Source organism: Panthera onca, chromosome B4, assembly GCF_046562875.1.
Source record: "Panthera onca isolate mPanOnc1 chromosome B4, mPanOnc1 haplotype 2, whole genome shotgun sequence".
NCBI lineage: Eukaryota > Metazoa > Chordata > Mammalia > Carnivora > Felidae > Panthera > Panthera onca.
This window is the reverse complement of record NC_138345.1, coordinates 73,509,699-73,537,677: the sequence shown is the minus strand read 5'-3', so window position 1 is coordinate 73,537,677 and position 27,979 is coordinate 73,509,699. Positions and strand designations below refer to the sequence as shown.

The 27,979-nt window shown below is 41.4% G+C and overlaps 1 protein-coding gene across 1 annotated transcript in view; it reads left to right on the top strand.

Annotated features, from left to right (window-relative positions):
• Positions 1–5,389: 5,389 nt before the first annotated feature.
• Positions 5,390–27,979, top strand: part of SLC38A4 (solute carrier family 38 member 4) — a 68,666-nt gene continuing 46,076 nt past the window's right edge. Inside the window, exon 1 of the mRNA XM_060657857.3 lies at positions 5,390–5,507. The gene's annotated coding sequence lies outside the window, so the exon portion shown is untranslated. The remainder of the gene's footprint in view (positions 5,508–27,979) is intronic.

Below are 27,979 nucleotides of genomic sequence, written 5' to 3'. Positions count from 1 at the left end.
TGTTTCATGAGTCTGAGTCCCACATCAGGCTCTGCACCAAGAGCATGGAGGCTGTTTGGGATTCTCCCTCTCCCTCTCTCTCTCTCTCTGCCCCTCCTGCACTCTCTCTCTCAGAATAAACTTAAAAACAACAACAACAACAACAAGAACAACAAGTGTTTAATTTGTTTAACTTTACATGTTCTGTCTCTTTTAAATTTGGAATTTGTGCATATATTTTTGTACATGTGTATATTGGACTTTTGTACATATATTTGTACATATAAATGTATTTAATGTGGTAAGTCTCATTAGACATGTCTGGGTTTTGGTGATAAGTCCTCTCATCTGATTTTCCCAGATAAAGCAAATACGAAGTGAAGACTGACATGACTAAGTTACTAACTCTTGGAGGAATGTCACAAAGGGTAAAATTTGCGTCTAGAGTAATTTGATATCATTTTCTCAAAGCCGTCATGCTACTGTGTTACCTGGCGACATCAAATCAATGTCGATCTCTGCTCAAACACCAGTTGTGCAAAACATGTCAGCATTGCTGGTAGCCTGGCAGATTTAATCATTGTCTCTCTGAGCACCAAAATTATAGTGGGACACCTAATCATCGTGCCTCTCAACTTTGGAGAAAAAAACAAACAGAAAAGATACAAATTATCAGTAGGGACAAACAACAGGTGATTTTACTTAATAACTCTGAAATAGACAGTGTTTGTTACAATATGCAAATCACAGGGCATCCTTCATTCATTCTCTCACTCGTTCGACCTCTAGCGACTGAGTACCTAGGTATCCGATGCAATGGAAATGCCATGAACACAGATAAGAATGAGATTGGCTGCTGAGGAGCTCAAAGTCTAATGGGGCCAAATAATGTATTATGATCTATCTCTGGAGCCCAGATGAGGGCAAGTTTAATCATGGGACAGAATGAGGAGAGCTTTGGAGTCACGTATACCTGAGTCCTAATTCAGATTCTGCCTCTCGCAAGCCACTTAACTCAGACTCAGTCAGAGAGTTTTCTCATCTGAAAAGTGGGGATAAAAACATCCACCTCACAGGGTGGTTGTAAGTACTAAATGCCATGCCCAAACATGCTGGTTCTCTTTTTCTACCCTTCTTAGAACTCTACCCCACTCCCACCCCATGTCCCCAACCTACCAAGAAAAAAGAGAACTGGAGGAGTTGAGAAGGGTTTCTTTCATTCACTTAAGTGGCGACATTGAACAGTGAGTAAAAGGTGAAGTTGACAGGCAGAGCCAGTGGCAAGGGATTCCAGAAAGTGGGCATAGCGCACTCAAAAGCTCTAAGGCATGGAAAACCATGGTATTGGTGCTGGGGGGTGGGGGGCAGTAAGTGGTTTAGAATCAGGGCTGTGTAGACAGGTATAGTTGATTGGTGCTTTGAGTGTCAAGTTGGAAAAGGAAGGTGGTGTGTTTGGTAAATACAACTGGTCGGGTGTCTGCCTGTAATGCCATTTCCAAAGGCTGACTTCCCTGGGGCTGGGGTTGAATGCTGACCACACAATGCACAATTCTCCTCTCTGAGCTGCCCATGTGCAACATATGGGCTCTGCTCTCCCTGTCACCTCCTGGATGGGACCTCGAGTCTGGTCCCTAACATCCCAATATTGGCCACTAGACTTGGATCTTCTAGGATCCTAGATCTAGTTTGATATTTCATTTTGAGATCCAGATGCTAGTTGTTTCATCAGGTGCGAAACTGAGATGGTAAGTGATCTATTCAGGTATCTTCTTCCTAGAGCCAGTAAGAAATAGTAGCTCATTTAGAGAGCATAACACTAAAAAGAAACTCAACCACAAATATAATTCCTGGTATTACTCAGTGTTTCACATAAATCAAATTCAGATTCATATAAAATAATGTCATTATAAAGACATTAGAATTTACAAAGGCTCATGCAATTATGCTCAAGAGATCATTGCTTTTATAGTAATTATTTTAAAAATCATAATAGTTTCGCTAAGCATGCCATTTAGGGTTGACTACATTGTAGGCAGGAAAACAGTTATCAGTCTTAGAAAAGAAAATGCTCAGAAGTAAAGGGAGGTGAGCTGTGGGAGATATTGAATTTGAAGCCAGTGGTTCATATTCCAGTCTGTCAATTATTAGCTCTGTGTCTTTGGACAAATCACTTAACCTCATTTCCCTTTCTCGCTGAATGGGGAAAATAATACTTAGGTTATTTTAGTACCAAGTACCATAATATACATTAAGGTGCTTCATAACCTAAAGTCAGTTTAGAATCATAATAATTATTAATTGGGGCGCCTGGGTGGCGCAGTCGGTTAAGCGTCCGACTTCAGCCAGGTCACGATCTCGTGGTCCGTGAGTTCGAGCCCCGCGTCGGGCTCTGGGCTGATGGCTCAGAGCCTGGAGCCTGCTTCCGATTCTGTGTCTCCCTCTCTCTCTGCCCCTCCCCCGTTCATGCTCTGTCTCTCTCTGTCTCAAAAATAAATAAACTTATTAAAAATTTTTTATAATAATTATTAATTGGAAAAACAATCCATGTTAAAAGTCTACTATCAAAGAAAAAAGTTTATACGCGTCTGCTAAAGTCACTGCTATCAAACTTCTCAACAATAGTCTATAAACCAAGGAAATTTAGAGTCTTGCCACGGGGTGTTTGGATAATAACTGTGTTCTATTTCCTTCCTCAGGCATTCATGTGTGCTAAAATTTGGCAATGGGTATACTCTGGATCATCAGACCTGAGAGATATTCCCCCCAAAGGGCTCTAGTCATGAAAAAATACTGCGTGCTCCATCCCAACCTAGAGAGACTGATTAAAACTTCTGAGGAATCCCACAAGAACTTTCACCACAATGTTTTCCAAACTTATGGGAGCAGAGAACTCTGTTTTCAAGTATTAATTTTGGTTCAAAAGAATATATTTGGGGAGTATTTCCCCATATAGACTTTTCTTAAAAATGAAAGAATTCCCAACTAAACCAATAACATTCTTAGGTCAATATAATTTCAGAGCAGAGAGTTTCCATCGAGTGAGCTTTGTCCAAATGGTACTAAATGCTATCTGCCGCGTAAGTTTTTCTTGATTGCAAACATTTCATTTGTCTCCATCCCTAGGTGAGTTTTTAGTGTTGTCTGAAAATAACAAGTCAGGAAAACAATGTGCCAAGAAATGTTCTCCATTTTTCAGGAGACTGAGTCACCAAGAACTTAAGTGACTTGGCCAAGGTCACATAGCTGGTAGGTGGTGGCTCTGAGATTTAAACCTAAGCTAACTGCTCCAGAGCCAGTGAATGATTTGACAACAAATCAGAATGTGTTTTACACTGTGGTCCTGCAGGTGTATTCACGTCGCTGGCGAGGGCTGCTTCTCATTGTTTCCAAGACTGGTTGAGAACAGACCTCGGAAGATTGGCAGGAAGATTCAACAGAGCCGTCAACGGCTCAAGGTTTGGATTGTATCAGGGAAGACAAAGCGTTGTCAGTTGTCTCGTACTATCCAGAAGTCTCTCTGAGCTCTTCGTAGACTCTGATGATGGACCGTAGCTCCAAGGGACGACACGCTTGGACCTTGTTCAGCACGGCACCGATTCACAGATGAAGGCAGCTCGTTTCACCTCAACCCACACCTGACATTAAGAGTTTATATAGGTGGGTAACCCACAGGACTCCAGCAAATTAGGCAATGAAACACCATTTTTTATCTTTTCTGTACTGAGATATGGATGCCAAGAACTGAATAAGAAGCTGTTCATTACAAAGTTGAGCAGTGGCACAGTTAACTAGTATCTGCCTTACAATTGCGTGATGTCATCTTCATCTGGTTGTCTCTGAAAAGGCCTGTCATTTTAGAAACCTGGGTTTTGTCTTTTTTTTTTTTAATTTTTTTTTAACGTTTATTTATTTTTGAGACAGAGAGAGACAGACCATGAACAGGGGAGGGTCAGAGAGAGAGGGAGACACAGAATCTGAAATAGGCTCCAGGCTCTGAGCTGTCAGCACAGAGCCTGACCCGGGGCTCGAACTCACGGACTGCGAGATCGTGACCTGAGCCGAAGTCGGACACTTAACCGACTGAGCCACCCAGGCGCCCCCTGGGTTTTGTCTTTAGTAAGCATTAGGCAGAGAGAAATGTACGTCCGTCTTGATCTCCCACTAACCCTCTCTCAAGCCTATCAATTTTGACAGTTCAGTAGCTTTACAAAATATGCTTATGTTTATTAAATAAGAATCAGCGGAAAGTGTGGTAGTATAAAGATAATGTAGTTTCAACAAGTTTAAAGGGACCTGAAAATTATTCTGATGTAGTCGAATTTCTCAGAATGGAAATTTCTTGTTATGACAAACTAAGGAGGTATACTAGGTGGGCGGTCAGGTGGGCGATCATCAGCTTTCATAAAACAAGGATTTTTCTAGATACTGATTTTTATGTATGTTTCGTGTCCAACACGGCAACCCCAGTGAAGGTATTTGCTGCATCATCCTTCTATTGAATTTGCATCGTTGCGCGGTTTTAGTACAATTCGATGGGTCTGGCCAGGTCAGAAAGCAATTTGTGTTGCCTGGTGAGTTTGCTGCACTGTGGAGTCAGATCGCCATTGGAGAATATCTTTCCCCAAAGAACGACACATGAGTACGAAAATAAACACAGGGCTATGAATAAATGGGTTACAGAGGCCTTCTTTGAAATAAGAATTTTGCTTACCATCAGAAAATGGCTTTGACATGAACAGTTTTCCTTGAAATGGCAGGTTAATGCCTTTAGTGAAGAGAATTAAAATTATAGTGCTATTTATCATATCCTAATTCCTTCTCCATACATACTGAGGGTTATGCTTAAATTGAAATCCCAGAAAAGAAATTGCCTCGAAGATCGCCACTCATAGTTAAATGCTACCAAGCCACCCCCAGCTTCACTGATGCATGAAGGGGCTTTAATGGTGACTGACGGGTTTTTCATTTATACCCCTTCCTCCATTTTTCCCCCCTTTTACGTCAGGCTCAGGTTCGACATCCCCAAACCTGGAGGCAGTTTAGGGACACCTACCCGAAAGACTTTTTTCCTGACTTGAAGGGAAGATCAACATGCATTTCTGCATGTAGGGCAGACTCAACAAATGCAACCTTGACTATTGAGGAGACTTCATTACAAAACCACAAACAACCAAACAACAACCGCGAAAACCCGAACTCACACCAAGGTATTCTCCGCTGTCGGGGACCCAGAGAGGAGGGAGCAGGGGCCGGCGGCTCCCAGGCTTCACTCTTGCGGGACAGCTGGGCAACTCAGCCCACCTGGGAGGATGCTTCTGTTTACATCTCAGGTTGCCGCCTGGCGATTGGTGGCTGGGCTGGAAGGGAGGGTCCTCAGGAAAGGCGACACTGGGGATGCTGCCCCCTATCACATGATGGAAATTTCCACTCTTTAGAAAGGCGAAAAGAAAAGAAAGGAGGGTCTCTCAATCCACCCTTTTCCTATACTTCCCCCGGATCCCAATCGGCAGAAGTAGAAAACGACACAGGTGAGTGACACTTTTCTAATCTCTGCTAGACTTAGAGACTTGTCAGTGTGCGAACTGGTGGCTGGATCCCAGCCGGTGTTGGTGTGGGTGCGCGTGTGTGATTGCGCGCACAGGGACACGCACGCGTGTGCGGTCCGTTTGCTCAACCTTCTGGGGCTTAGGTTAGGCATTGCGGCTCTTCGTAACTTGTTTGTTGATTGACCCTAATTCTTCTTAGATTTTCTAAAGGATCATGCTTTGGGTGGGTTATTGCAGGCTAATGACCGATTGACTAGAAATTAAGTAAACCAGGGCATACAGAGGTAAAGGGAACTAGCTGGGAAGGCTCGTGTGTGGCTCTCTTTGCAAGAGAGGTGGCGGTTCCAAGGTAGCCCATTCCCAGGAGGCGGGAGGGGGTGGCTGGGGCTTGCCCTCCCCCCCCCCCCCCCGGATTTCCTAGGCCCTTGGGATTTCCAGTTGGGTGTCCAGCGACCGCCTTGCACAGCGGTGGCCCTGCCACCAGCCTCGCTCGAGTCGGGTCGGCTTGCGATCAGTGCTGGCAAGTGCTACCCAAGTCGCGGGGCCGGGGCCGGTGTCCTCAGGGCGGGGACATTGGGTGCTGGACCTAAAATAGACCCGTTGTCCCTGACAGCTGGGCTGCTTGGGCCAGGCCAGCACGGTTCCCCTGGTGGGGGGCTGTGGCCCCAGGAGGAGTCCCGAGAGTGTCTGCTTGAGGGGAGGAGGAAGGCGAGAGCCTTGCTGGGTCTGGGGGCCCTGACTGCGGGCGGCAGCAGCGGGTTCGAACACTGAGGCCGAAGTTCCGACGGAGGTGTCCAGCGCCCGCTCCAGGGGACCGGAGAGCCCGGGGCGCACAGGAGAGAAGGGAGGAGAGGTGCAGAAACGCGGAGCGGGAAAGGCGAGTAGAATCGAGGGGACGTCGAGGGGACATCAGAGAGAGGGGTGAAGGCGAGAGGCGATAAGAGGCCAGAGCCCCGGAGAGCGTGAGGGTTGGAGGGAAAATGGAGAAAAGAGAATGAATGAGAAGAGCGAAGGGAGCGCACACGCAGGGAGCTCCTGGGGGTGACCTGGGAGCCTCGGAGTCCGGAGTCCGAGAGAGGAGAGAGGCGACCGCGGGGACGAGCGGGCTGTGTGCTGGGAGCGGCACGGGGAGTGGCTTTTCACAGGCAGTGGCACCGGTGGGCGCTGCGCCCTGGCCGCTGGCAGGGGTGGAGGCGCCGAGGCACGCGGTGCACCCCTCGGGGCCCCCAGCTTCTCTTAGCGATCCAGCAAGGACAGGTAGGGAGAACGCCCCTCCGGTGCCGTGAGCACCAGGACGGCCCAGGAGATGCGTACCCGCCTGCTGACTTGGTCAGAGAAAGCGATAAACTAGGAAGCCCAGCCTGGGAGGCTTGGTGGCTGGTGTGCCAGGGTGGCACCGGGCAGTGACGGTGCAGTAGTTGGGTCCTTGAGAGACTCGGCGAGGACCTAGAGATCCCGAGCCTCAGTTCTAAGCCGAGTGTTTAGAGACCTGGTCCTGGTTTCACCAGAGGACGGAGTGTGTCTGGATGTCAATTTCTCAGGGCAAAAGTGCATCTCTACCTGTCTCCGGGCATCTTACACCCTGAGAAAAGAGGCAAAGGGGTAGCTGTGGCCCTGAAGGTATAAGCAGACCCTGGCCGCCCAGGCGCGTCCCACAGACACCTATTCGCCAGGGGCCCCTCCCCACTCCTCCCCTCACCCCCGGCTCCTGGGCCGGCTTTCTTTGTTATGCATTTGGGAGCGGTGCAGCTTCTCACCCCTGGGGAAGGAAGGAGAGTTGGCCCGTTTCCCAGTTTACTGCTTTCTTATATTCGTATTTGCTTCCCGGCAGCGCAGACACAGTCATTATGACTGAATTGTCTTACATTGTAAAAAGAACACGCTATGCCTGGATCACAATCTCCAGGGCCGGTAGATAGGGCTCTACTTTGGGTTTGGTTCAACTTCGGTTATAGACTTTTATAGAACTTAATTTGGGGGTGAAGTGGGGGGGATAAGCCCCACTGCAAACAAGTCCCTAAGGAGTCATCGAGGTTGGTAGACTCTCTCACTTGGAACACAAGAAGTGTGTGTGCGTGCACGTGCGTGTGCACATGTGTATGTAGCTTCGCAAATGCTAACACATGAAATCTACAGAAAATCCACAGTCTGGGTAGAAGTTTGTTAAGGACAGAGAAACTGAAGACTATGTGAACTTTGCCAAATTATTGAATGCCATGTGTTCAGAGACAGAAAGCTTTTATTGGGCTGATTCTGTCACAAAACACTAAAACGAAGGGAGACTGGTGTAAGGGGACAAATGGTTTTCAAGGCTGCAGGGATGGGTATGTAATGCAAGGTGCTCCAAGGAGGCTAGTCTGTACTGGATTAGTGATCACAATGACTTACACATATATATCCGTTATTATATTTATTCTGTTTTGCTTCTTTTATGTGAAGTCCTCATAACCACCTTAGGAAATAGACTCTATTATTATACTCATTTTACAGAGCAAGATTGGGACATATACAGTGCAGGGAACATAGAACCTCTTTGGAAGTCCTATTTGGGCAATTACTTGTTCTTAAATCTAAACGAACAGTTCTCTTTCACTTTGGACTTTATCAGGGGCAGAACCGGACAGGTGACTTTCAGGGACCCAAAGCTGGCTGTTTGGCCTGTTACAGACCAAACCGATGCTAAGAAAGCCAAGGCATGATCATACAGCTACAGACTGAATCTTCGCAGGCCCAGAACTAGATTTTTTCAGTAAGTGACGTTTGAGAAATGCATAGTATGCCTGTGGTTACCTGTCAGTTTATCAAATGCTGAGGACGAGCATGATAAATACAGCTGCTGTGGACTTCTGTGTTAAATGTTTTTCTTCTTTCATGTCATTGCCATTGTTTATTTCCTCAGTGTTTTTCAGGCATCTATTTCTTTTTCTTCCCCCTTATCTTTTGTACTGACTTACTAATATTTTCTAACTATTGTTAAAAACAAGGGGCGCCTGGGTGGCTCAGTCGGTTAAGTGGCCGACTTCGGCTCAGGTCATGATCTCGCGGTCCGTGAGTTCAAGCCCCGTGTCGGGCTCTGTGCTGACCGCTCAGAGCCTGGAGCCTGTTTCAGATTTTGTGTCTCCCTCTCTCTGACCCTCCCCCATTCATGCTTTGTCTCTCTCTGTCTCAAAAATAAATAAACGTTAAAAAAAAAAATTTAAAAACAAAAAAAACACCAAGAAGGGCTTAATTTAATTTTTACTCTCCAAAGCAATGACTTCTATGAAAAAAAAAAAAAATCAAAGGAATAATGGGGTTTATGGCTACTTATATATTTTTGATATCTATCAAAATAGTACAGTTTGGTTTTTTTTTTTTTTGAATGTGCTTCATGTATCACCTGAAGTTATCCTCCTTGCCACAACTGCCCTGGGGACATCTTGTAGGAAGGGTAAGGGGCGGGAGTAGGGGAGAGAGAAAGAAAGGAGAGGAGAACTCTGTTAAGAGCCAGACTTTTATAGCTAAGTCCTTATGTTCCAAATGTGAATCACCTTTAATCTTCACACAGACTTCCATGGTATAGGTGTTTGTTATCTCCAGTTTACAGAGGAGGAAACTGAAGCTCATAGAAATGGAGGAAAGAGCCAAGGGTCACCCAGCTGGTAAGTGACAGTGCTGGCATCAGAACTAAGTCCCTTCCGTGCCTGAGTTCCTGCCTCCATTTGAGCCAGCACAAAGAAAGAGGACTAGGAAAACCAAAACTTAAGGAAAAAAGAGGTTTAGAAAGATGTTGCACAATAGGGTAGGATATGCACGATGGGAGAAATGAACTGCCAATTCCCTTGTGTGTGACTGCTAACCTTCTTCTGATCCTCTTTCTCCTATTTTTGTAGTGACTTAATTCCATTCGTTCATTCCACAGTCACTGAGTATCATTACCTTCCAGGAACCCTGTTAAGGAGTTTCTTTTATCCCTGTTTCCCTAACACCTACCACTGTCCCGGGCAAATGTGCCCAAGAGATGTTTGTTGAATAAATGAATTAGTCTAGTCAAGGAAAGAATAAGCAAGCGAACAGTCACACTAACAGCATGTTGATGGCCAGGAAAAGTTCAGACTGGAGTATGGCACCACTGAAGCCGGCTTAGGGAGGGGGCCAGAGAACATTTCAAGACTAGGTAACACCTGAGCTAGGTTATGAAGTAGAAATAAAAGTTAGGCAGGCAAAGAAGTGAAGGAAGTGGGAGAAGATTCTCAACAGAGACCAGCCTGAAGGGAGAAAGGAGAAAGTGTGAGCCACTTAGGGAGCTTAGGAGTTCAGTACTGGGAAGTGGAACATGTAAGGGAAGAGGCTGGGAGGGAGGAGTGTCCTGTGAGGTCCTCACTCATTCTGTCTGCAGGGGTCCCAAAGCTCTGCCTTGCCCTTGCATTTCAGAAGTGAACTGTCCCAACAAGGAACAAAATGACTGAATACAGGAATTGGCAACACATTTTATTATTTTATCATTTGATTATGGTCATATAATAGAGAACTATAATTTTTTAGACTCCTTATAATGTTAGGGTTTGAAACACTGTGCTCAAATGGAAAGACCAGACTTTGGTGTCCTCTGTATGGGAAAATCAATTATTTTTCTAGTTCTTGAGGGGATATTCCATTTTAACAAAGATACAATTTACACAATCACAAAAAACTATTTCCAAACAAATGCTTTTCTGTGTTTTTCTGACGGGGAGGGGTAGCTGGGGAGGATTTGTCTCCTTATTTTAGTTTTTAGTGGTTTTATTTATTTTACTGTGTTGCAGAAGAGTCTGGAAGGAAAAATGTATTTAAAAAAAAAAACAAAAAAAACCCAAAGTGAGATAGGGAACGGAGTGACAGTAATGATGTCAACCTCCTAGCTCCAAAGTAGATGTTTATGCCAGTTTAGATTCTGGCTTTTGATAACAGACTTGGAGAATTTAACTCCCACAGTCTCTTGTTTTGTTAGGGATCTTTTATGCCAGTTTTTCATCCCAGGCTCAGAGGTCTGCCTGCCTCTTCACCATTTCCACACTTGTAAAATACTGTTACTCAAACTCTTCTTATTTGGAAGGGAATTCAAAGGGTAAATGAAATCTACAAATAATCCAAAATCTAATTTCAGTTAATACATTAAATCCTTGACTTTTTAGCATTATATCCCTGGGCAATTTTTTTAATCTTTTTGAGCTTCTCTACAACTACAAAATTGAGATCATAATAGCACCTACCTCATGGGATTGTTATGAGGATTAAATGAGTTAACACATGTAAAATGCTTAGACTAATGCCTGACTCATAGTGAGCACTCAATATGGGATTGCTATTATTGTTAATGTTATTTATTCTGCCACCCAAAGCATTATTTGAAATGCTAACAAATGTCTATATGTTCTTTGACCATGTGTTTTCCTCTGTCATAACTAAAATGAAGGAAGCAGAAGAGAGGAAATGAAAAAAGGGATAAATAATAAACAGGATGGTCCAGCCCAGAATAACATCACTCCCTGCATAATAAGATTGAAATGTTCCCTTATTTCCTGTTGGCTATTTGCCCTTATTTCTCCTGATAAATCTCGTGTGTATCCGTCATCAAAATGAACATCATCTCCAATTCCCTTGTTTTCTCTTATTTTTGTCTCCATGGTGCCTCACACAGTGCCTGGCACAAACAAATACTCATGCATGTCTGCTGAAGAAAGGAAGGAAGGAAAACCTGTTGTTTTTTTTTAAAAAAAACAGTATTTAATTCTTTAAAAAAATTTTTTTAACATTTATTCAGTTTTGAGAGAGAGACAGAGTGTGAGCAGGGGAGGGACAGGAAGAGAGGGAGACACAGAATTGGAAGCAGGCTCCAGACTCTGAACTGTCAGCGCAGAGCCCGAAGCGGGGTTCGAACTCAGGAACCATGAGATCATGACCTAAGCCAAAGTCGGCCGCTTAACTGACTGAGCCACCCAAGCACCTCAAAACAACTTATTCTTCAAGCAAACTCTTGAAGCAACTCTTCAAGCAAGCATGTTTTCACTGAAATATTAAAGGCTTTTGCAAAGTGAATTTGTGCCTTACTGACCATCAATGTAAACCTTTTTAAATAAATTACTTATTCAGTGTGCATTATTGCACACCATTAAGCATGCAGGCAGGGAATCAGGGCGTGTGGACAGGAATCCCTGCTCCATCATACAGCTGGGCTTCCTGGATTCAGGTCTTGGTTCTATCATCTGGATGTGCTGGCTTCCAGTTTGGCTCTCCCGCTTTCTACCTGAGTGGCCCAGATAGAGCTAGTTACTTAACCTCACGGCTTCATTCTCTTCCTCTATAAAATGAGGGAAACGTTTCCCACTTCATAACGATTTCATGAGGATAAAACAATTATACGTGGCACATGGTGAAATTTAGGAGTGTTTGTTAAGCAGCTAAAGAGACTAGTTTTCGAATTCGATGTAATACTAATACCAGCCTTATAGAATTCGGGTGATGATACTGCACGGCACATTATAAATGGTAATGTTACCATGACTATTGCTATTATGGCAAATCCTTATTTCTATGTTTCTGCTATGAGGAGTTGGGGCCCTGACGTGGCTTTTCCATTTTTTGGTCCATTGAAAATCATATTGATTCTGCCTTCTGTTTCAGGGTAACTTTTCCTCCCCACCCACCCTGTGTTTGTCCTGTCATTTTGCCTTGCGTCATTCATGCGCTTTTCACACTGCATACTCCTCAGGACAAGGACTTTGCTCTTTGTTTTGGCATAATTTCATACCACTGGGTACACTCATGGCACTATAAAAATGTTAAAGAAAAAAAAGAAAAAAAAAAAAGATGTAATCCCCCCAAGAGGCAACTTTGGCCACCGCTGTGTCTGCAGTGTTGCTACTCGGAGTGCGGAGTGTGCTGTCCAGAGCATCTCTGGCAGTGGCCGGTGGCTTATGGGCGACGCGCGTCCTGCTCAGCCACCCCCCGTTTGTGCGCTGGGAGCATGAGCTGGGTCGCGGCGCCAGGGAGGACTGCGGGAGGCCACCACGTCAGGGACAGGCGCTGCTCACGACTTTGCCTGCTTTTGCTGAGACTTCACTAGAGAAACCAGGCGAGTGAGGGAGATGGACTTGGAAAGAGAAGTAGAAAAAAAAAACTGAAAAAGGAGGGGAGAGGGAGGGCAGCCCTTTCTGGTTTTTAAGAAAGGTTTCCTGCATGCGACATGGGGCTACCCATGCTATAGTCTTATTTTCTGGAATTTCTCCAAATGGGAGGAATGTGGTACATAGATGCCGAATGTTCTTATGAACTGTATGATCAAACTGATCTTGATTGTTAAAGTGGTCTAACTAAAAACATTCGTGTTTCCAACCTTGCTTCATGAATGCCTGAAAAGCAATCCTATGCTTCACAGCACGACATAAATGGAGTGATTTCATTATAGTCCAGAGAACACATTTCATCACTGTGTTACTCCTTTGTGGTTTTTGAAGCAATTCTTTAGAAACAGCACATTTAAAAAAAATCTGACACTTTTTTTGGCATGTGTCATGACGCTGTATGTCATTATACTTGCTGTACAGAGGAGTCCGTGCTGTTGGTGGACTTCCATATATTTAAGCTTCTTATTTTGAAGTCATTATAGAGTCACAGGAAGCTGTAAAGGTAGCACAGGGAGGCCCCATACACCTTTGACCCAGTTTCCTCCAATGGTTACATCTGACAACTTCCGGGCAATAGCAAAACCAGGAAATCGATGTTGGTACAATATGTGTGTACAATATGTATAGTTTCTGTGTCATTTTATCATGTGGACAGATTTGTGCAGCCACCGCCAGAAACAAAACCTAGAACTTCCATGACCCGGATGACCTCCCTTGTGTGATTCCTTCATAGCCACACTCACCTCCTTCTCCCTTTCCCTGGCAATGAGAGGTTTCCCATCTCCCTATTTTCATTGTTTTGAGAATGTTACATAAGCAGAATCATAGGATATGTGATCTTTTTGCAGTTGATTTTTTTTTTTTCATTCAGCATACCATTCCTGAGATCTATTCAAGTTGTTGTGTCAATAGTTGGGTCCTTTTCGTTGTGAAGTAGTATTCCGGCTGCTTCGCCATATTTGGTGGTGAGTTTTCTTCTCAAATGATGGACTTGTCTAGAACGCCAGTTGGATTAAAGGGATACTGAGGGTACTTGGGGAAAGTGTGAGGACAAATTTGGATAAGTTTTTAACTTCAAAATGACATGTGTGTGTTACAGGGCAAAAAGATGTGTATAAACTACATTTTTATGTAAAACAGGGATGACTGGCCAACTGGAAAGGAGAAAAGGAATATGGCAGAAAAAAAACTATGAATTTAGACAATAAGATATAAAACATGGCACTTTTTAAGATTTCTACACCGATAGGATTATGTGTTCTGTGCCTTTATCATTAGTTAGGATAACTCTGGTTTCTTGAAGCTAATTTTAAAAATGCTTCTGCAGTAGGGATTTCCCTGCCAGTCTGTGCTCAGTCACATAGCTGATAACTCAGGGGGCATGGCTGGAAATGACTGAGTGGCTCTCCAGTTTGACAGGGGTCGCTGAGAGTCAAAATAGCATCTTTAGCCCCAGGGCATTTATCAAGGGTCCTGAGATTGTCAGCATTATACTCTTCTGGGCATTCACCCCATCTATCAGTGGGGGGAGCATCTCCCAGAGTTCACTTAAGTCAGGTGTTTTTGGTTTTTTGTTTTTGTTTTTTAATGTTTCTTTTATTTTTGACAGAGAGAGAGAGGGACAGAGAGAGAGAGAATGAGAGAGCACAAGTGGGAGAGGGTCAGAGAGAGAGAGAGGGAGACACAATCCAAAGCAGGCTCCAGGCTCTGAACTGTCAGCACAGAGCCCAACGCTGGGCTTGAACCCACAAACTGCGAGATCATGACAAGAGCAGAAGTAGGACATTCAACCACTGAGCCACCCAGGTGCCCCTCTAAGTCAGGTTTTGAAACAAGGATGTTCTTCTTCACCTGAACACCCAGAAGCATCGGGAACCTGGACTCCAACAGCTGTAACTAGCTCAGGGAAGTGCAGCACTTCTGAATAGTACTTAGAAGAGTTAGGCTTACACCACCCCCCCTTTCGTTGGCACCTAAAGTTCTCTCCCCCCGCCCTGTCCTCCCCAAACAGTGGAGGGAACAAATTATCTACCAGCATCTGAAAGTATAAATACCCATTTGTGTTTTTAGAATTTCACACTTTTCACAGACATATTGTCATTTCACAAAATAACAGTCTAGAGCCCTGACTAGATCCAAGTCTAACTGAAGGCATCATGCTAAGTCACCAATTTAATGATTTCTGTTACCAGAAACATATTCCTTATTCCAAACTCTGCCAGAGGATAGAGGGTAGGTACAGGATGCTGGTTCCAAAGCATAAACATAGATGGACTGTCATAGCTAAAATAATTTAGAACTCCTTTTATAGGCACATCTGCTCTCCTGAATCTTTCAAAATGGGGCAGAATCTTTGTACCATCTATGTAATTTATTTTATTTTGTGTGAATGTTAGATACCTCACATCACTTTGCAGGCTGTTCTGCTGGGTTACATCTCCTTTATGGGGACCCTAAGGTCCCACAGCCTGTGGTAGGACAGAATGCAGCCTAGCAATCTTGAGGGAGTGAACACTCTGTTGTAAGTCAGGAGACTGAACAAAAGGCTTGCTGAATTTTGTTCACCTCTCTTGCTATTATGCTATTACTTATTTTTTTTTTAATTTTTTTTTAACGTTTATTTACTTTTGAGACAGAGAGAGACAGAGCATGAACGGGGGGAGGGTCAGAGAGAGAGAGCGAGACACAGAATCTGAAACAGGCTCCAGGCTCTGAGCTGTCAGCACAGAGCCCGACGCGGGGCTCGAACTCATGAGCCGTGAGATCATGACCTGAGCTGAAGTCGGACGCTCAACCGACTGAGCCACCCAGGCGCCCCGGTATTACTTATTTAACTAATGATGACAGTCATTCCAAGGGTGTGATGCGAAATGCAGACATAGGCTACGGTTCCCAACATTGCGGATTTTGGTTTTTTTAAGGGATAACTGAGGGGGTTTGTTTGTTTCTTAAACTCTTTCTTTAAAGCGAAAAAAAACCCAGAGCTTTTCTGAAAGAAAAATAGAAATGCCTCATGTACTATATCAGTGTAGACAAAACCCAAACAGCTGTACAATTACTTTTGAACAATTTTGTAATTGCTAGGGCAGTATCCACACTTTACAGAATGACACCAAATATAATGGTTTACATTATTCTTTATACCAGAATTCCGTAAAGTTCAAACTCCTTAACGTGGCCGTCAAGGTCAACCTCAGCCAGACTCTACACAAACACTCCATGTGAGCTGCAGTAGACTCCAATTGTCTTGGTATTACTGGGGCCAAACTTCTGATCCCATTTCTCCTGCCTGGAACCACCCTCCTCTCTCTGACGTCATACCATTATTCCTCTGTGAAACCTGTTCCATTTGTCCCAGTTCCCATGAGGAGCCCTCCAGTTCAGTTCCAGGTCTTGAAGACAGGTATCCTGTTATGAATAGTGTCCAACAAAAAAGTAGGTACCCAGTAGTGATGGAATGTTGTCAGGAGCTGGGCTCTGCAGTCAGATGTGGGGGGTGGGGGTGAGTCCCGGCTCAGTCACCTATTCACCAGCTTTGGTCTCTGGGTAAATTACTCAGTCTTCTTGAGCATCGGTTGCCTTACATGTAAAATGGGGATAATAATACTACCTACCTCAAAGGTTAGGGTATTACTGATTTGATACATGTAACATGCTTAGCATAGGGCTGGCTGTCATGTATATGGTTACTAATGAGAACTTTAAAAATGAGATTTCAGACTTTACAAAATTAACAGGCTTATGGTTTGAGTGGAGGATGCAGACTAGAAAACTTGGTAGTTCAGGCTTCTCTGTGTCTCTCAACCCTACCTGCTGTCATAGGAAGGGACAGGGTCCCTTTATGCCTATCAAGGAAGGCAATCTCTAATCCCCGCCCACTAAGATGGAACTCAGAGTGAAGCAGAGAGATTCTTTCCTTCTTAGATCTAACATAAATATGTGCAGCTTGGCATCGATTTTATTTTTAGTAAGAAGTGATCAAATGATGAGTACATGTCTATGAAGGGAACAAATACTAGATGTTGACTTCAAAGAGTAATGAAAGTAGTCATCCATCCTCGAAGCTATTACCAATACAATCTGTAGCCTTAGAAAAGTGAAAAGTTCGATGAATTAACCGGTTGTTGAATCTGCATAATGCCAAATTAGTAGGTTTTCTGATATTCCCTTACAAACTGGTTGATATTTCACTGAAGCGTAGGTTCAGTCCAATCAAGGGCATAATCATTAGTGCACTCTGTGTTCACTGGTTTCTAAACAAACCCTTTTTGTGTCTTGAATTACAGATCTAAAAATGATGGGTTCAGTCCACAGCATGCAATTACAAACAGAATGGGGATACTTTAAATAAATAGCAAAGTAGATTAGTTTGGGATGGGGTCGGGGGGGAGAGTCACATACAGATTCTGATTTTATGTTGTTCTTGGGGCCATACCTTAAATACTACTTTTTGCCAAGTGATAGAAACTCTATGTGTACAAGTATTGCAAATAACAACCCCCCAACCCCGAAGATGTCCACAAAAATTTGGTGAGGTGCACATGTACACATGGATATTTATAAATTTCACAGGCGTAGAAGAGAAAAATTCTGTTCAAAAGTCTCATTTGTTGGGGTGCCTGTGTAGCTCAACCGGTTGAGCATCCAACTCTTGATTGATTTCAGCTAAGTCATGATCTCATGGTCTGTGAGATCGTCCCACCTAGCGATTCTGTCTCTCCCTCTCTCCCCACTTGCTCTCTCTCTCTCTCAAAAGAAATAAATATAAAAACAAGTTTCATTTGTTTAGCTAAGGAGATAGAAAAACTCTTACATAATTAGCGCAGTGTTCTGGTTCAGAGGAAGTTATACCTATCATGGATTGTCAATTTTCAAAAAATCAGAATATAGCAAGATCCATTTTAAAATTAGAATTTTACTCAACATGATTTAATCTTTTGTTGACGTCATCAATAATGGCAAAACTCAAAAATGCTAGGTAATAGGAATTTCTGGTTAGTTGAAGGAATTTAGAGTATCTTCCTTCTGCTTTCAACCTTTTGGTAGGAATACCAAGAAAAACATATGGAAAAGTTCTAAACTAGGAAACGTAAACCTTTTTAATATGGTTTCTAACATATTCCGAAGTAGAATATAGACAATGATACTGCATCTTTGCAAAACTTCAACAGTTATTAATACTTGTCTGTTATATTTCATCGATACCCATATCTTTCCTCCCTGCTACCCTTACCACAACCATTACTACATTATTTCCAAGAGAATCCAAGTCACCAAATAATTTGATCCATACATGATTCAATATGTATCTCACAAAGATAAGTCTTGAAGAATAACCAAATCATCATACCTTAAATAAGCCATTTTCTTAATATTACCAAATTTCCAAGCAGTGTTCATATATGTCTGATTATCTCTCTATTTTACTCCTAGTTTGTTTGAATCAGAATCGAAATGGGCTTCACACACTCTTTGGTTGATATGGATTAAAAGAGGTTTAAGAGACAGACATAAGTTCAGCCAATCCTCATCTCTTTTCTCACTTGCAATTTATTGGACAGTGAAACCAAGTCATTTGTCCTATGAAATTTCCCATACTCTGAATTTTGTTGATTTCCAAACTTTTAAAATGTCATCCTCAAGTTTTAATAGTCTGCCTTCTTTAAATCTAACCCTCATAAAATTGCTTCTCTCTCTTTTAAAATGTTTATTTATTTTGAGAGAGAGAGAGAGAGAGAGAGAGAGAGAGAGAGAGAGTGAGCGGGGTGGGGGGGACAGAGAGAGGGAGAGAGAGAATCCCAAGCAGCCTCCACAGCACCGTCAGCACAGAGCCCAACACAGGACTCAAAATCATGAAGAGCGAGATCATGACCTGAGCTGAAATCAAGAGTCGGATGCTCAACCAACTGAGCCACCCAGGCACCCCTAAATTGCTTCTCTTTTAAAGAAAAATTATACCTTGTCATTCTTTGCCTGTTTCTTTGAGGATCCTCCAGCCTACATTTTGCCTAATTTTGTCCAAATATCCTTCATTTTAATGCCTATGATTTACCTAACACTTCTTCCTGATAGAACCTGTCCAACCTGGAATGCCCTTAGGTCAGATTTCAAAATGTGTACTGGCCTCCTCACCCAGGTGCTTACTCAGCTTTCTCTGTATTGTCTCAAGACATCACCAGTAAACACTAGGTTGCTTTGAATTTAAAAATCATGCCACATGGATCCTGAGAAACGTAACAGAAACCCATGGGGGAGGAGAAGGAAAAAAAAAAAAAGAGGTTAGAGTGGGAGAGAGCCAAAGCATAAGAGACTGTTAAAAACTGAGAACAAACTGAGGGTTGATGGGGGGTGGGAGGGAGGGCAGGGTGGGTGATGGGTATTGAGGAGGGCACCTTTTGGGATGAGCACTGGGTGTTGTATGGAAACCAATTTGACAGTAAATTTCATATATTAAAAAATAAAAAAAAAAGAAATTAAATAATATAAAAAAAATCATGCCACATGACTGCTTTTTAAAAAGTCCTTTTTGATTACGACATATACAAGTATATTTACTAGGAAATTATGTATTTGGGATTTGCTTTAAAATCATAGGGGAGTAAGAGTGGTGATTTGGATTCAGGAAGACTGCCACAGTTGATAACTGTTCAAGCTAGATAGTGCATCTGTGACGTTTCACTACATTATCCTATCGACATTTGTATAAATTTGAGGTTTTCCATAATAAATGACATATACTATATTACCCAAGCTAAATAATGAAACATTTTAGGGGCCTATGTTGTGACACCTTTGCTAAAAATCATCAAAAAAATCATGCCTAAGGGGGCGCCTGGGTGGCTCAGTCAGTAAAGCGTTCAACTCTTGATATCCGCTCAGATCATGATTCACAGTCGTGAGTTCAAGTCCTACATCAGGCTCATGCTGCACATGGAGCCTGCTTGGGATTCTCTCCCCCTTTGCCCTTCACCTCCTTTCTCTCTCTCTCTCTCAAAATAAATAACATTAAAAAAAATTGTGCCTAAGGAACACGCACTTGCTTATCCTATTCCGGAAGTCTGGTTTGCCTAAAAACAAATCAGTTTTAAAGTAAAATGAAATCATCAGATAAGTAATATTTAAATAAAATGGGGACATGGTTTGGAATGATTTGAAACAGGACTCATGCGGAGGTGCTTCATAGGTTTTGTGGTCTGTCTTAAGACTCTGGTGTGGTAGAACTCACTGATGTGCCCCTGGAGCCTACTAATAGCTAACGAAAGACTCCCAGAAGAGGAGTGAACCAACTTATTTGATTATCCCATAAAAAAAGATTCTAGGATAGATTATGAAGGTCACACTACCTCTCCCTGCTACTATGCTAGAGGAACGTGCAGGTCCTATTTTCCAAGGTGAAAAGTCAAACACAAACTTTTTCAAAAACCTATCAGCTTTTAACTTTAGTCGGATTTCTCTTTATTTTGTTCAATTGTTGAAAAGAGAACTTAGCACCTTATGCTTACATTAGTCATATATACTAGGAAATGCCTTTTAAAGGGCATATAGCCTTTATCAATAATTTTCTGTTAACTAAATGTAATACAAGTAAAATAATTTATGAGGGCATTTATTATTTTTTTAAACTTACATCCAAGGGTAATTTTTAACTGTAATCAGCCATGCAACTACAAAACTCTCGTATATAGGGACCTGCTTCATTACATCTTTTCTGAAGTTGCATGAATTTAATCCCATACGGTATATACGAATTCCCAGTCAGTCCAGTTGAGAATAATTAAGGGAAAGAGTAAGAACTGAGGCTGAAAGTGGAAAGGAAAGGAAAACGGATGCACAGTAAGAAGAAATGCTTTTGTGTGAAGGCTTGGAACACATAAGTGGAACATAGGTCCTAGGGTAAGGCTTGCTGGGTTCTCACTTTGAGGGGAGGGAGCTACAAGCAGCGTGAAGGGGGGCTGGCAGCGTGTGTTCATGTCTCAGGTTAGAAATACCTGCTTCGAGAGACAGAGGAATAGGCTTCAGAAATATCTACTCCTCTAGGCCTAGTATGTTACTGAAAGGCTTCCAGAAGTTTCTCCATCTCAAGCGTCTGTGTTAGTCCTGTTTCTGGGCCCACACTGAGAGATAGCAAGCAGGAGACAATGCCTCTAATCCGTAAGATCAGAAAGACATTAGACATTTTATTAGAATGAGGTCATACACTGAAAACGTACCCTGGTATATGTAGATTTATATACAACAAAGCAGTGGGAGTTTGCAATTGTTGGAACTCTGGGAGAGGCCCTAGAGACATTTTCATGAACAAAAGGTGACAAGTCTAAATTTAATTATCCTCATGATTACCAATTTAAAATACACAATAATATCATTGGTAACACTTTTACTTTTATGAGTATAAAAATATTATACAGAGTCACACGGGCTTGGCTTGACCCTAATCCCAAACTATATCTTCTCTGTAAGCTATTAAGTTACCCGACCTGGAATTCTCCTGTCACAGACTAAGAATTTGATCCTCTCAGCGGGTGAGAGGTTATTCTGCACTCAGATCCCCCAATGCCTCTGAGCTGTTACTTCTTACATAGTCACTTTTTGAAACATTTTTAATCAGAATTGAAATAAAAAGCCAATCATAATTCATCCAGCAAAATTATTATTTATGTATCCATTTCTGAATTTGCAGATTTGTAAACATTTTAAGTTTGGCAAAAGATTTAGGAAAACAATTCAGTAGCCCATGTGAGTACATTGTTATTACTCCTTTATTCTCCACCAAAATTAGTTGAGAAAAATAAATTAGGAAGCACACTTTTGAGTAGGGACAGGACAGAAATAGTCAAGTGGGATGGGCTTCAAATTCCACGGGACTTTGGTCACCAAATACACTAACTGAGGCCAAAAGAAGGCCCAGTCATTTGCCCATCAGCCATAAAACAAATAATTTTCTCACAATAAATAAAGAAATGTTTTACATTTGCTCCTTAGAAATTGTTTGGGGTTCTTTTTGGATTCTGTGGGTTTCACTTTTAACAAACTCAAACTTGTATAGAAACTATCAGACAAAATAAAATAAGGCATATTTATAGGTCATGCGTTTAATAAAATGATAGTCATTAGCCCAAACTCTTACACTGCTGTGGTTGTGTCTTCTTTGCCAGAGTCCCTATTATGCAGCCCAATATACTAAACCTTTAAGATTCTTTTTGAGGAAAAAAAAGTAATGAAAAGTACTTAGGAATATTCTAAGTATTTCTCAGGATTATCATGGTCTCCTATGAAAATATCACTGCATACATTTCCATTTTTCCAAATATCTAAACTATCTGTACATCTAACATACTTTTTTGAATGTTCCTTTAATAAAAAAAAAAAAAAAAAAAGCTCTCCTTATCGTAGAAACACATATACGCTTTGTGTTGCAGTGGTTGCTATGACAAGTCTGTATATTTTATTAAATACCAGACCAGAGCAAACAGACGTTGCAACAGAGGTGGTGCTAGGGGCATCAAGACCTTGTCAGCATGTCTGTTATAAATATATATTTTTTCAGGGTTTCCTACATGTGAAATGTTAACTCTGTAACAAGGTTAACACAAGACAACAAATGCTATTGCCCAAATGGCTGAATGTTTTAAGGGGCCCTAAAATAGGAAAGAAAATGAAGCCATTTCTTCTGGAGATCTGTGAATATTATAAATAACAAAAGTTTGGAGACCATTCCTGAAATGGCCAGTAGGCCTAGAAATTCAACTTGCCAACTGGTTTTCAGCCAAGAATACGGACTAAAATTTTTCAATTGCGGTTTGTACATGACCATTATTCTTCTGAATCAAAAATAATCTCCTGCTTAAGAGTAGGTTCTCATAAAAATTTTAAGGACCTAGGCTATTTTATGTGGTTCACTGATTTAAAAATATACAACCACCACCAACAATAAATAATATTTATTTAGTCCTTACTGTATCTCAGGTCCTATTCTCAGCTCCTTACATGTTATTATCTTACTTGGGGAAACATAAAGCATACGTATGCCTTCTTTAATCAGTTACTGTTCTGTGCAAAAATAAGGAAGGAACTAAAAAATAAAAAGAGGTCTTAATTTACCCATCTACCTAAGACATAAAGTGAGGGCATCTCCATAAGATTCACAGAGTCAGAGGGGGAGACAGATGCCCTCTGAACACCAAGAACCCTTGAAAAACTGTTTTCTTCCCCCATCTAGTCAATGCAGGCATCCTCTCTTATGTATCAGTTGTGTCAATTATCTTCAAATGATTTCAGTGACCACAACATGGAATAACTGATGGTGGTTAGATGAGATAATGCAGTGCTTTAAAAGAAAATCCTTTCCTAAACATTTTAGGTGAGAATGCATGTGCCACAAAGCCATACGACCTCCTCTTTTTCTGCATACTAAAAGTGAATCTGTTTATACACCTAAATATTCCTCTTGGGGATATCAAGACATCTGTGACCACGTATATAATAAAAACTGAGTGCTTTTATTTGCTGAAATCCCAGGAAAAAGAATAAACAGAGCCCTCAGTTTTTCACTCCAGCTGGAATGATTCAGCTTATTGAGGTCATCATGAGGAGATTTCTCTAAGACATCTGAAAATGTGTTTCATCTTTTTGCCACATATTTCTCAATCCTTATATTAGTGTAATAAAAATAAGTTGTGTCGGATATTTAAGAAATATTTAAATAATGTTTCTTGTGATCCAAAACCTGACCAGAACACACTTGAGTACAATCCTAGGGAGTCTTTCAACAATTCACTCTGGCCTCCTCATTTTCTCTTCTCTTTCATTACTTAGCTCTTGCTCCTATTGTTTCTCTTCTTAAAGGGGCATTGGCAGTGACAATGGCGCATGGGAGTGATACAAACATTGTGTACTTAACAATTGCCCCAGGCAAACCAGCGTATACATTGGGCTGTAACTAATTCAGCAGATTCGTTTTGTTATCCTACCACCAAATAGTGGGGCTGACTCTTTTTTTTAACTAAATTTACCTTTTACCTTAAAACTTTTTTTGTTGTTGTTTTTTTTAATGTTTATTTATTTTTGAAAGCAAGAGAGGCTAAGCATGAGCCCGGGAGAGGCAGAGAGCGAGGGAGGCAACAGAATCTGAAGCAGGCTCCAGGCTCTGAGCTGTCAGCACAGAGCCCGATGCGGGGCTCGAACTCGTGAACCGTGAGATCATGACCTGAGCCGAAGTCGGACGCTTAACCAACTGAGCCCCCCAGGTGCCTCCCTTATGACATTTAAACTGGGTTGTTGAGACCATGAATCTTAGTAGTCTGGGTAGGTACTACCATAATGACACCTAACGATGCCTAAAGACATCTATAGTCATGTAATAAATATACTTCAATATTACTGTTTTGGAGGACAACAGGGACTTGTTCATGTCAGTATATTCACACTGGTGTGGAAACAGCTCAGTATGTCAGCAACTGGAAGAGCAACTGTCTGTTGTTGTTTTTTTTTAATGTTTACTTATTTTTGAGAAAGAAAGGGGGGGAGGGGCAGAGAGAGAGGGAGATAGAGGATCTGAAGTGGGCTCTGCGCTGACAGCCCGATGCGGGGCTCGAACTCACAAAGCATGAAATCATGCCCTGAGCTGAAGTCGGACGTTTAACTGACTAAGCCACCCAGGCGCCCAAAGAGCAACTATCTGAAAGGGGAAGAGGTAGAAAGGAAGTAAAATACCAGCGTACACATCACCAACTTCCATCAGCAGCACACGGTCATTCACATTCGTACCCATACCACCTAATGGGTAAAAAAAAAAAAACAAAAAAAATCAACAACAAAAAAACCTGGTATGTTTCCCAAATAGTGTTAAGAATATTTTATAAGAACACTAAAGATTGTAATCAAATGTTATTTTTAATGTCTATAAAGCATTCTGTATGAAAACACCTCCATGTATGCTTTCCCATTTCTAACAAAGACCGAATTAAACTGGAACTCATACAGGATTTGACAGCACAGTCTCAAAGACTTCAGTTCAAATTCTAAGCAGTTGTATCCAGGTGAGCCTCAAATTAACGAGAAGGAGCCTATGTGCATGCTCGTAAGACTTGTTCGTGTTGAAGAGATGTAAAGATGGAAGTGATGGGGTCCTGTTTGATCAAGAAGCTGCCTCAGAGAGCCCTTCATGTTGCCTGCTTGCTCAGCCATGCACTGATTGATAATGATGAAAAGGATCTTGCAGCTGAATCAAGTGACAACGATTGGATCAGAATTGTAGCTGAGGAGAGTAGAAATTATAGTTGAGAATTCGTAGAAATTAGTATTAAAACTAATACTAGTATTAGTATTAAATAGGTATTAGAATTAGTATTAGTATCAGAATTAGTAAAAATGCCCAGCAAGATCTCAAATCCCAGAGTATAAGCAAAATGTAGGTTACTTCCTTTGGCATTTGGAAAATGTGTTCTCGGTATATCTGTGGGTCTTCATGTTTTGTTAGTGTCACCAAAGAAATAAAAAATAAATAAATAACCCAAAGCCAAGCCAAGCCAACCCTCTCCCTCACCCAAGTCTACCAGTACATTTACATGTTTAAACACTGGCTCTGAGGACAGGTTCAGGGGTAAATATGTACCATGGGGCTGTTCAGCTTCACAGGTTGGTTAATGTTAAACAAACACATATTGCAAATCATGTCTTATTACGAGGTTGTTTTCTGAGATTCCACGGGTCAGGGTCAAAACCTGCCATTTTCTAGCTTTTCGACAGGGCTAATCAATAGTGTAACAAGTGGAATAACGGTCTAATTAAACAGTGACAATACACTTCCAAAGCAAAGGTGTCGAAACTATTTTATGATCAATCAATTTTGCTAATGTCCTATTGCCCTTATAAACAGCAAAAAAGAAAAAAACACACCTACCTTTTACATTTATAATGATTAAATATCCATTATCTCATTTACCTCTCAAAGTAACCTGGGATAATGGTTTCTGTTAGACCAGTTTGAAAGAGAAAATTGAATTCCAGAATATTTACGTGACTTTATCTGCTTATTCAACAAAGATGTATTAAGTGGGTGATACTGGGTTTTGAAGTCAGAGACAATTCTTTAAAGACACAAATACTCACATAATGTTTACCATGTGCCACTCTTCTAAATTCTCTACAAATATGAACTTAGTTATTCCTCATAACAGCGGTGTAGGGCAGGCACTATCATAACCTCCTCTTTACAGATGAAGGGCCTGAGGCAGGGAAGTGGCCAACTTTCCCCAAGTCTGACAGCTAATAAGTGACAGAAATTGGATTTAAATCCAGGCATTCAAGCCCCAGAATCTATACTAGTTGACCCTGTGCTATGCTGAATAAGGCACAGCATCTGCTCCCAAGGACTTTCAAAGTCTAAAAGGGCAGACATGTAGACAAACGTGTCAGTACAGTTCGCAGGAAGCAGAGGGCGCGGAGGAGGGATGATTAACTCTAACTTGTCCAGAAGCTCTCAGCTGGCAGGCGGCAGAATGGGAATCAGATCCAAATCCATGAATTTGGACTCCAGAGTCCGTGTGCTGTCCATTTCATAGGGCAGGCCCATATTTGATAAAAGGGTTTAGAATGACAATAAGAAAGCAATGCGCTTATAGGAACATAGCATGTGAACCAAAGGATAAAGACCATGCTTCTCTAAATAGGAAAAAGAAAGCACTGTGGTTCCTAACAGATATAAGATACAGGTATACAGATCTCCCTCTCATCATCTGTGTAATACATATATGTATAATACATATAACACATAATTTAATATATATGTAGATACCAGCAGAACTCTCAAGTATATCAAATCAACTGCAAAATTCCTCAGTTATTCTAAGGCTTGCAGTCAGTCAGAAAAAAAAAACAACAACAGATATTCTACTCGAAAGTAGGAGAAAGGCCTAAAGACATGGAGACAGTGATGAGCATCATTCTGGGCATATAATAGATATTCAGCGATTACTGGCTGACTGATTGATTTACTGAAAACAAGCAAGAAAAAGAAAAAAGACTAGAGATGATGCATTCTGTTGCTCACCTTTTAACCTTGCTGAAAATTTTGATGAGAATTAGGTAAATTGAAACATTTAGAATCAGGATTTCATGTCAACATACCAATTTTATGATGAACAGGTCTCTATTGGACAACCATTTTGATATTTCTTTGACCACTGTATAAGCGTGGCTACCAACTATTTACATTTCTACGTTTTGTAGTCCAAGCAGTGGCAAAAAGAACTCCACAGGAAATAGATATTTGGCCAGTTTGTAAGTGTACTTGTAAGTGTATTTTTGGCACATAGTAGTTGTATTTGTAAGTGTATTTTTGGCACATAGTAGGTCCCCAATAAATGATAATGTGAAGTTCATTTGCTCTTCCCAATGGTCCTGTTATTATCCCAAGAATTATATACTTTTTATAAATGAGAAAATGAAGACCCAGAGAGTTTACCAATTTGTTGATAGTTCCCATAGCTAGTGAATGATGGAATTAGAACTTGAACCCAGATTTCCCGAATTGCAAATGTCAAGTGCTAGCATAACAAAGGAAGAAGAACTTGTTCAGCCATTCAGATCCTTTTGGGTATCAAAAACTTTCTCCAGGTAGACTGCAAGGGATGAATAGGGATCCTTTCAAGACAAAAATGTGAAGCTCTTTTCAGGCCTCCTATGAAAAAACTAACGTTAAAAGTCTTATGCAAGATTCAAAGGAAGTGCCATCAGCTTTAAAACTTAAGAGCACAAGCACAATAATTTGAATCTATGTGATTATCTTATGCACATGTAAATATCAGATCACCCATAATTAAGAAGTATCAGTCTTTAAGCTGTTATTTATCATACTACTCTAGATGCTATAAAAAGGAATTTGAATATAGATACTTACAAATTAAGATACCAATATTACTGGATAAATTACTCATAATTATGCATCAATCTTTACTTAGATGTATTTTAAAATAATTAAGTTTAGATATGTTGAACCTTAGATTCTAAAATTAAAAATAACCTTCAAATAGCTAGGAAAGAATAGAAAGAGTCAAGATTTCTATAGTTAAAACTTCAATTTCTGTAAGACTTGTAATTAGCTCCTTTCTCATGTATTTTACATGATATGAAGCAAAATACCTATAAACCTAAACTTTTCTGCTCTTAGCCAAATTATATGATAACAATCCTGATGGTCTAAACACAAAGCAGAGGCCCCAGCCCACCTGAACACTTTCTCCAAGAATGTAATGCAGGCAAGAACTGCCCCAGGCTACCCTAGTGGTGTGTGTGTGTGTGTGTGTGTGT